The following is a 10,864-nucleotide window of genomic DNA, read 5'->3' on the forward strand; positions in this document are numbered from 1 at the left end:
AGTTGCTCAGTCTCATGAAGCTGGGTGTTTCAGCTGCCCTCCTGTATAAGCTGGAATCCTGAAGAAGTAGGTTCCAACAGATGTGCTGGCAAGTAAGTGCAAGCAGGCGAAGGAAAGAGAGCCTTCTTCCAATGTCCTTATGTAGGTCTCTAGCAGAAGTTATGGTCCAGATTAAAGGTGAGCACCACCAAGCCTGGATTTAGAACCTGCTCTATCCCAGCCTGGACTTGAACTCAAAGATCTGCTTGCCTCAGCCTCCTGGGATTAAAGGCATGTACTTCCTTGCCTGGCCTAAGCTCTTCATGGCCACTATCCTCAAGATCTGAATCAAAAGCATGTGTCCTTCCATGTCAAGATCTGGGTCAGAAGCCAGCCTCAAGACTTGGACCACAGCTATGCCTTCCACTTCTGGATTGTAGTCCATTCCAGGTGTAGTCAAAATGACAACCAGAAATTGTCATCACAGGAGGTGAAGGTGTTCTAGAAATTACAACATTTACGAGGTTAAAAGAAAAATGGGGTATAAAGTCGAGACAGGGAGAAAGGAGAAGTGTTTTCATAACTTGTCAAGAGACAACTGTTTCACATTTGGAGCAAACAAAAATACATTCTTGTCTGGGAACAGAAGGAGATGTGTATAAAGAAAAGATTGTAGGTAAGGGTAGGGTAATAAATTTTTGTCAATTTGTTATGAAGAAAATATATTGATTCTCAAGCTCTTGTTAATATTAAACTCTAAAAAAACATCTCTTTTTCATAAGTCAAGATAAGAACAATGGCTCCTGTACATTAATACTCCTGCTTTCTCTCCTGAATAATGGCTACTACTATTCCTAGTCTAAACAAGCCACATGCTCATGTGCATGTGGATAGAGATCAGAAGAAAAACTGATGTGGTGCTTTGAATGAAAATGGCCCTCATAAGCCCACATAAGGAGGTGTGGCCTTGGAGTGGGTGTGGCCTTATTGCAGTAGGTGTGGTTTTGTTGGAGGACGTGTATCACTGGAGATGGGCTTTGAGGATTCAGAAGCTCAAGCCAGGCCCAGTGGCTCACTCTCTCTTCCTGATGTCCACAGATCCAGATGTAGAACTCTCAGCTCCTTCTCCAGCACCATGTCTACCTGCACACCACCATGCTTCCTGCCTTGATGATAAAGGACTAAACTCTGAAACTGTAAACCAGCCCTAATTAACTCTTATCCTTTATAAAAGTTGTCATGCTCATGTCTCTTCACAGCAATAGAAACCATAACTAAGACTTCTGGAAAGGCCAATTTTCTCCTTCCACCGTGTGGGTCCCAGGATGACACTCAGTTGCCAAGCTTGGCAGGAAGAATCCTTGCCTGCTCAGCCAAGCTCAACAGACTCTGTTTATTTTCTTAGTCATTCTTTTGCTGTGTATAGATTAAAAACTTAGTCTGTTTATGTGTTTGCTATGAGGTTTTATTTCAGACATGGGGTTTATCTACTTGATGTAGAACCCCTGTATGGAGAACCCTTTCTCCCTTTTCATCAGTGACAGAACATGCAAATTTCAGGTAATCTTCAGAATAAGTTTGTCTTCCTATTCTTTACTGCTGCTGCACTGAGGATTTTTGCTTTATTGCATTAGCTAGTGGTTAGAAATAAAATGGGAGACTGAAATTTTTTCCGCTATATTGTAGTCATAAAGACATGTTCATGAGAGGTGTGGTGTCCATCTTGAACCTTGTGATGACTTTGTATTGAAGAGTTATACATGATGGAACAGCAGCAATGGATGGAGGCAAGGTCCTTCCACATGGTGCACCACATCATCCCCAGAACTAGTCTTCGGGTTTGGACACAAGAGCATGATTTTACTTACTGCGCTTAAAATGCTGTTGGGTTTGGTTCATGCTAGTTGTCCTTGGTAATCTTAACATTTAGAGTGATGTGTTCATGACATTATCTCTACATAGCTGTAAGTGGATGGACACACAAAAGAAATCATCCAAGTGGATAAATATCATAAATATAATATTGCAATAATATATGAAATCATACCATGTATTTAAAATAAAAAATGAAAAGTTATTTGTGGATATATATATATATATAATTTCAAAAATACAAATGATCTGTGGTTCTGAATCACAACAACTTCATGACAGTGGCATCCTTTGAGTAAGAACTTTGCAGATTGGACATCAACTCAACTGATGTGTGACTTGTTATCCTATCAGGCCGAGCCAGACTAGTTAGGAGTCTTCAGCTTATCTGTCAAGAGCTCTCAGAGTCGTTCTGTTCATTTCTCCAATGCTCCCCTTAAAGACAGCCTCACTGAAATAACACCCTGATACTTGAGTCACTCTCAAGTAAGATAAGATAAGATATGAACAAGCTGTTACATTAGTGGAAGCATAAAATCCCAGCACTCATGAGGCTGATGTAGGAAGATGAGGAGTTGAAGTCAGCCTGGGATGCAGAGCAAGCACCTGTGTTGCAAAACTAAGGGCTGGAGATATAGCTCTATAGTATGGTAGAGTGCTTGCCTAGCAGCCACAAGTCCTATGGGCCATCCCCCAAACCCAAGACAGACAGACAGACAGACAGACAGGCAGGCAGGCAGGCAGAAAGAGAGAGAAAGAGAGAAAAAAGAAAGAAAGAGAAAGAGAGAGAGAAAGAAAGAAAGAAAAAAGGAGGAAGGAGGGGAGGGAGGGAGAGAGAGGAAGGAAGGAAGGAAGGAAGGAAGGAAGGAAGGAAGGAAGGAAGAAGTGGAGGCAGGGAAGGAAGGAAAGAAGGGAGAGATGCAGGAGGGAGGGAGGACAAGCAAAGACTAGATATTTAGGACTTTAAAATCCAAGCTAAAGAGAATACTGCTTAACTTCAGTAAGGAGGAGAAAGAAGGAGTGGCTTACTGCCATTCACCAAAACATTCCTGAACATATTCCCAGCTGAATTAAATTTAAGAATACTAATCCTTTAATTAATAAAAATGAAACATACATTGTTTTTTTTAAATATAGAGGACATTTGAGCTTATAAAAAGGAGGAGAGCACCCTGTGAGCAATTTTCCAATTCTTAATAATGAGAATAATAACTACCAATTACTGAGCTCTTAGCATGTACCATGTATGCTATATATATATATATATTCAATTATTTAAGGCAATTTCACCACAATGATCATGTAGCATATATTTTAAAAATCGACGTTTATCTAGTACTCACATAGGTAGAAAGGGGTTTAGTTTGGATGCTAAAGAGTTGTCTGAATTTAAAAATCTATACTCTTAATTGTTATACTACATCATTTGTTACCACTAATAGTTTTACTCAAGGTGGTCCTGTCTCATGAGGAGACACACTAAATGGTTGTGCAATTAAGGACCATTCAAGGGTTTTCTTGTCCCCACTAATCTTCTTCACATTCTGTTAACTGTTAACTGTTCTAGTCTCTGTTGCTGGGATAAAACACTCCCAACCATAAGCAAATTAGTGGGGAAAGGAGTATATTTTACACTACAGATTGTAGTCTATCATTGAGGGAAATCAAGGCAAGAATTCAAGCAAGAACTTGAAGCTTACTGGCTCATGCTTAGCTAGCTTTCTTATACAACCCAGTACCACCTGCCCAGGGAATAGTGCTGCCCACAATGGGCTGCACCCTCCTACATCAATTAACCATGGAGACAATGCCCCATGGACGTTCTCACAAGCCAGTCAGAACTGGATAATCTCTCAATTGAGACTCCTCTCTCAGATGACTCTAGGCTATGCCCAACTGACATCAAAAGCCAAATAGAACACTAAGACTTATGTTAAGTCATTACTCCATGATATCAGTAAAGTTTTTATCAGAAAGATATACATTAATCTGTAACAAACTATAGCTTAGTAACAATCTATTAAAAGAATGTGACACTGGTCACGTGTCCTTCAGTGTACAATGTCAGACTCTTGAGAATTGAAGACTCTCAGAAGAAAGCCTGGAACAGAAAGCCCTGAAAAGTGAAGTGGTGCCTAAAATCTGTTATAGAAATCATTTAATCCCTATCTGGGGTTTCTACCATACCTTTGACCATTTAGCTCCCGGATAAAAGACACACACAACCTTTATATTTACAATAAGCCTTAAACAACACAAAAGCTGGGCAGATATTTACCCTCTATACTATTAGAATCTACTTTCCTATCAATAACAAGTTATTACTTACTATGTTTCATCTGGGCTGCTCTTAAACTCCAATTGGTCAGCCCTCGGGGCCATGTTCTCTTGAACTCACTTAACCCATGGTGGCTTTTCTTCCTCCTCCTCCTCCTTCTCCTTCTCATCCTCCTCCACCTTCTTCTTCCCCTTTTGGTTGTCCTCTGACCCCAAGCCTAGGAACCCTAAACTCCACCTATGTCTCTTCTGCCCAACTATTGGTGGTTAGCATCTTTACCAATCAGAAATAACTTGGGGGCAGGGTCACTTGGATCACTTGCTTCTTGCTTACCAGCAGATTCTCTTGTCTCTGGGACAATCAGGTCTTGGGGGTCCAATATTAGCATTAGAATACAAGCAGCATCAGGCTAGCCCACTACAAAAATACTGCTGGGTACACTGTGGATTTGGTAATCTCCATTCAAATTGAAAAATTGAATGTCATCTATCCCCATCCCCTTCATTACAACATCCAATAAAACCAACTTTACCAATGAGAAGCTCACCCCCAGAAAGGTTTCTTCTTTCCCCATCATCTGAAATAGAGTCATAGCCTGTTAAGTGAAGGTCACCTACGGCTGTTCAGTGTTAGTGAGATCATATGCAAAACTTCATTCATTGCCTATACCAACGTCTTGAAGAGGTTTCCTGATGTTCCCTTATTTATTGTTTTGATATTTTTGTTGTTGTTTTTAAAGACAAGGGTCTCATGTAACCACGGCTGGTCTCAAACTCACGAGATAGACAAGGCTCGGCTTTCACTCTTGACCCTTCTGTCTCTACTTCCCCCAGTACTAAGATTATAGGCCTGAGCAGCTCCTCTTGGTTTCCTTTTGTTTTTCTCTAGTTGTTCTATAATTTTAGTTCTTACGCTCAGGTCTTTGATCCATTTTTAGTTGGGTTTTATATGGAATGAGAGATATGGGTCAGGTTTCAACTTCTTGATCATGGACATCCAACTGTTCCAGTGTCATATGTTAGAGAAGCTTCACTTTCTCTACTGTACGTCTTTCGAGCCTTTTCTGAGACTTGGTTAGATGTAGGTACGCAGGTTTGCTTCTGGAGTATTATTCTGCTGTATTGGTTCATGTGTCTCTTTTTTGTTTTTGTTTGTTTTGTTTTAATGCCATTTCCATGCTGTTATAGTTACAGTAACTTCATAATATCTTTAAATCAGGTATTGTAAAGCCTCTAAATTTGATCTTTGGGTATCTGCATGTGTGGTGGGAGGTGTGTGTGTATGCATGTGTGTGTGTGGGGGGTGTATGTGTGGTGTGTGTGTGTATGTGTGGTATTGTAAAGCCTCTAAATTTGACCTTTGAGTATCTGCATGTGTGATGGGAGGTGTGTGTATATGCATGTGTGTGTGTGTGTGTGTGTGTGGTGCATGTATGTGTATGTATATGTGTATGTGTGGTGGGAAGTGTGTGTGTATGTGTGGCACATGTGTGTATGGTATGTGTAGTGTGTATGTGTGTATGTGTGGTGTGTGTGTATGTGTGGTGTGTGTGTGTGTGTGTGTGTGTGTGTGTGTGTATGTGTGTGTGTGTGAGTGTATGTGTGTGAAGGCCAGAGGACCATTGTTGAATGTCTTTCTCAATTTTTCTCTACCTTATTTTTTGAAACAGGGTCTCTCACTGAACCTGGAGTGTTGCAATTCAGCTAGACTGGCTTAAGCAACAGCTCCTGAGGCCCTTCCTGTCCCTCTTTCTGCAGTGCTGGTATTGTAGACATGTATGACACACTTTTTATGTGGATCCCTCCAATCCAAACTCAGATCCTAAGACTGGCATATCATGTCCTTCACCCACTGAGTCATACTTATCACCTGTTCCTTTAAATTTATATTTTTTTTTCAAGATTACTGGAAGTCTTTCATATTCCCATATAAATTTTAGGGTTCAGTGTGTTTTTTTGTTGTAGTGACTAAAGAATATTATTTTGTAGCATTTTAATGGAGATTGCCTAAGTGTGTGAGTAACTTTGGGTTGAGTATGCTTGGCCCATAAGGTGTGGCCTTATTGGAGGAGATGTGGCCTTGTTAGAGGAAGTGAATCACTGTGGAGGCAAGGCTTTGAGGCTTCAAAGTCTGGCCAGTGTGATCCAGACCTTCTTCCTGGCTGCCTGTGGATCAAGATGTAGAACTCTCAGCTCCTTCTCCAGCTCCATGCCTGCCTGCATGCTACCATGCTTCCTGCCATGATGATAACGGACTGAACCTCTGAAACCAGCCCCAGTTAAATGTTTTCTTTTATAAAAGTTGCCTTGGTCATGGTGTCTCTTCACAGCAATAAAATCTGAACTAAGACAAACAATGTTAATAATATTTAGATTGTCCCAATGGGAAACAGTACAGCAGTTTAAACACAAACCTAAAAAGAGCTCTACCATACGATCCATTAGCCTCACTTCTGGGTTTATATCCAAAGGAAATGAAATAACCAAACCATAGAGATCCTTGCATGCTGTATTTATTGTTGCATTATACATAATACGCAAGCTATTTCACCAGTCTAGATGTCCATCGATGAATAAATGTATAAATGCAAAATGCCCTGAAAAACAAAATCCTGTTATTTTCAGCAAAATGGATATTACTTGAGGATGCTATTTTGAATGAAATAAGCCAGACACAGAAAGACAAGTACCATGTGTTCTCCCTCATATGTGGAAGCACTGACGAAAGTATCCAAGCTGAATGGAGAATGGTGTTTGCTGCAATTTAGATAAAGGGTAGTTAGAGCTAATGAGCCACGCTATATATATATTTGGTAATAACTGACAGAACCCTATTAACATGTACCACAAATTCATGTTCATCAAAAGTAAAATGTGGAGAGGAAAATAACAGAAAACAGAAGAGAGAAAGAGAGAGACATTTATGGTTCACTTCATAATTTAAAGCAACATGCATACACAGGCACCAACTGTCTCTATCTGGTTTTGAGTGGGAGGCAGGCGAAAGATGGAAGAGAGGAGATGCTGAATCGATGCCAGGAGCATTCTTCCTCGGTTTGGGAAGAAGCCTGATCAAGCCAATGAGAAAACATCAACTCTGTCTTCAACCCCTCCGGGTCTTCAAGCCCTCATTTGAGGTCAAAAGAAAGGAAGAAAATTTGGTCCTGGGAGGAAGGGCAGCTGAAGAGAGGCAGGACTTGGCTTTGCCCAGCATCCATTCCACACCCTAGCCTCTTCTGATTGAAGAATCCCAGACTACCAGCCACAAGCCCACTACCTGAATTCCTCCTTATTTTAAAAGAAATTAGGAGACAGATATTGGTAAAGGAAAAATGGATTTATTTTATTTTTTGAGAGAGGTTTTCATGCAGCCCAGGCTAACCTAGACTTACTAGTCTTGACCTTCTGGTCTCCCTGCCTTCACCTCCCAAGTGCTGGATTAAAGGCCTGTACCATTTTGTTTGGTTTTATGTGGCACTAAAAATTAAACCCAGAGCTTTATGGTACTAGGTAAGCACTTTACCCGCTGAGCCACATACCCAGCCAGAAAACAGATTTATATATAGCTTGGCTAAACCTAGAAGAGAAAGATGCCTACTTTCTCCCTATCTTGCCTGTATATGTGTTATATTTTCAAGGAACAGATGAAAGACAAGCCAGGAGGTATACAGATGTCAGCATCTGGAATGGCCCTCAGAGCCCTGTGAACTCTCTTCCTGGGAGGCAATTTTCCACTCTCTACCAGTGGTTCAGCATTTCCCTCCCTGGACATGAGATTCCTGGCGAAATTCTAATTCTTTGCGACCCTTGTTTCATAATGACCTAGTGTCCACCATTGTCCTTATAGGTTCCACCTTTGAGTCAAAATAAAATAAGCTGTTGTTCTGCCCATGGGTCAAATCCTTCCTCTTACACAATAACCTTCCACATATGTGATGATTCAAGTATAATAATAACTAATAATAATAGAAGATCGGTACCATACCGATCGTATGCCAGGTACTTATTGTTGCGGTTTAAATGTGAGTTGTCCCCCATTGGCGTGTGTGTTTGAACACTCAGTCCAAGCTGATGGAGCTGTTTGGGAAGGCTGTGGAAGCTTTAGGAGTTTTGATAGACAGACTACATCACTCCATAGGCCTTGAGGTTTATAGTCCCGCCCCCATTTCCGGTTTACTCTCTGAGTTCTAACTGCAGACAACACAAGGCCACAAGGTGCTTGGCCCACCGCGATGGACTTTATCCCCTCCAACTGTGACCCCAAAGAACCCTTTGCTTCCTAAAGTTGTTTCTGGTCATGTATTCAATTACAGCAGTGAGGAAAGTAGCTAATACATTTGTATCAGTTCACTTAACCTTCCCAAGCCTGAGTGTTACTGTTACTAGTTTCATTTTGCAGATGAGAAACTTATCCTGGTCTCACAAGTGTGTATTCCAGATAAGATTCTAATCCATTTATGCACTTGCGGTATTTCACAGCCACTAGATAGATAGATAGATAGATAGATAGATAGATAGATAGATAGATAGATAGATAGATAGATAGATATTTCTAGTTTGTCCTTCAGCCATTCTTGGCATGTTCGCCCTTGTGTGACCCTCTCAGTCCACTTGGCCAGAGCAGCCATTGTGAAAGAGTGTGAGGCCTCTGGGAGGCAGGCATGGAGACGGAGTTCCCTACATGCAGGTGGTTTATGAAGGAGCACTTCAGTGTCAACACCTGGGGAAGTGTCACAGGGCAGGGGCTGGAGCAGAGCAGAGCTAAGACATCTTTATAGTGCTTTATAGTGGGTCTGTTAAAGTCTAAACACAAAATCAGTTCAATTAGTGAGTAGATAGGATTAGATAAAATCCTGCCCATACCTCATAAATCACATACTCAATTTTTGTCTCAAATTTTATGGAGACAAAGATCACTCAAAGTCCATTATTAAAACACATAATGAGTCCAGTCGTGGCAGTGACTCACACCTTTAATCCCAGAAACAAGTGGATCTCTGTAAATTCAAAGTCAGGCTGATCCACAGAGTGAGTTCCAGGACAGCTAGGCTATACAGAGAATCCCTGTCTCAAAAAAAAAAAAAAATAATAATAATAGGGCTCACTTCGGCACCACATATACTAAAATTGGAACGAAGATTAGAGAAGATTAGCATAGACCCTGCACAAGGATGACACGCAAATTCGTGAAGCGTTCCATATTTAAAAAAAAAAAAAAGAAGAAAAACATAATAATGATGATGATGATGATGATGATGATGATGATAATGGTATCTACGAATGAGGATTATATAAATCATCTGAGTCCGTAAAATAACATGAAATTAATATATTTTTAGATGGAGTGGTATATTCACTTCCTTAGAGACATGACTTACTGATTTCGGATATAGTGCAATGTTACAACAGTTGTCTAGCAGACTCAAGGCTCTAGGACCCATCCCAGCACCACATACGTGTCACCAAAATAGTGGGCTATCTCTGCAAACAAACGGTCCATTTCTTTTGTGAGTGTTAAGAAAAAGTCTACAGATTGTTAAGCCTCTTCTTCACGCACAGAGCCTTTCTGTTTGTTTGTTCATTTGGTAAAGCATCTGCCAGTTGATCCATCAAGTTGCTTGGAGAACTCCACAGTATATTAGCAAGTCTGCTAAATAACAGATAATTAGTCTCTAGAGGGGGAGGGGGAACAGGAGAATGCCCCAGCGTCCGCAAATCTGTCGCTTGTCTGATGGCTTTTGCATTCGGAGCTGCTCCAACTGCTTGGAAATGGCAGCCGTCCTGACTGTGTTTCTATTCAGAACCTGCTCATCTGTTCTTCCCTCTGCAAAGCTCCTACGTCCGGGTTGTGCTCTTCCTCACCTTCTCTGCTTCCCCAATCACAACTATGACTAAGCTAAAGGAGTCCACATACAATTATACAAAACATAAAAGGGAACTCCGTGGGAGTCTCGTTTTAAGAATAACTATGCACTACTGACATTAAGGACATTCTCAAAAAGAAACTAAAGGCACAACAGGAAATACCACATGATGAGGAAATGGTCCATCTGATAAATTAATTTACCTCACTCTGTCCAAATTCCACAGCAATATCATGATCCCACCTTGTTAAGTTCATGGAGGAAATTTTGTTTCGTTGTGGTTTATTATTATTATTATTATTATTATTATTATTACTATTATTTTTAAATTTTACTTTTTAAGTTATTTACATGTGGGTATGTACATGTGAGAGCATGCACCCTTGGAATCACCCAGAGGTTCAGGATCCGTGGAGTTGGACTTACAGATGGTTGTGTACCAGCCTACACGTGCAGGGAACTAAACTCAGGAACTCTGCAAGAGCAGCGATCACTCTCAGCCACCACCAAGCCTCTCTCTAGTGTCAGGTTTGGTTTGTTTGAGACAGAGTCTTGTTATATACCAGAGACTGACCTCAAACTCGATCTTCCGGTCTCTGTCATTTGAGTGCAGAGGTTACACATCAGTATCACATCCAACATGAGAAGATATTAATGCGATAACTCACGTTTTCAAAGCGAAGGGCTTCTAGAAAGTCAACCATTCAGAGCTGTCTCTTACAGCAGTCATAGGGTTTGTCTCAAAGCCTGCAAGTATGCAGGCAATCTGCTAGAACACCCAACAGAACTTCCTGCTGTGTGAAGTAATCCAACCCTTTCCCTTTCCTAAACTAATCTGATTCCCCATTGACGCTGAATAAATGTTCTCTGTG

General features: G+C 40.9%; 1 non-coding gene across 1 annotated transcript; it reads left to right on the forward strand.

Annotated features, from left to right (window-relative positions):
* The first annotated feature begins 9,225 nt into the window (after window positions 1-9,225).
* Window positions 9,226-9,334, forward strand: LOC116076664. Its single transcript, XR_004113061.1, has one exon. It is a non-coding gene; the product is annotated as a U6 spliceosomal RNA (small nuclear RNA).
* Window positions 9,335-10,864: the final 1,530 nt, after the last annotated feature.

This window comes from Mastomys coucha, unplaced genomic scaffold (genome assembly GCF_008632895.1).
Source record: "Mastomys coucha isolate ucsf_1 unplaced genomic scaffold, UCSF_Mcou_1 pScaffold4, whole genome shotgun sequence".
NCBI lineage: Eukaryota > Metazoa > Chordata > Mammalia > Rodentia > Muridae > Mastomys > Mastomys coucha.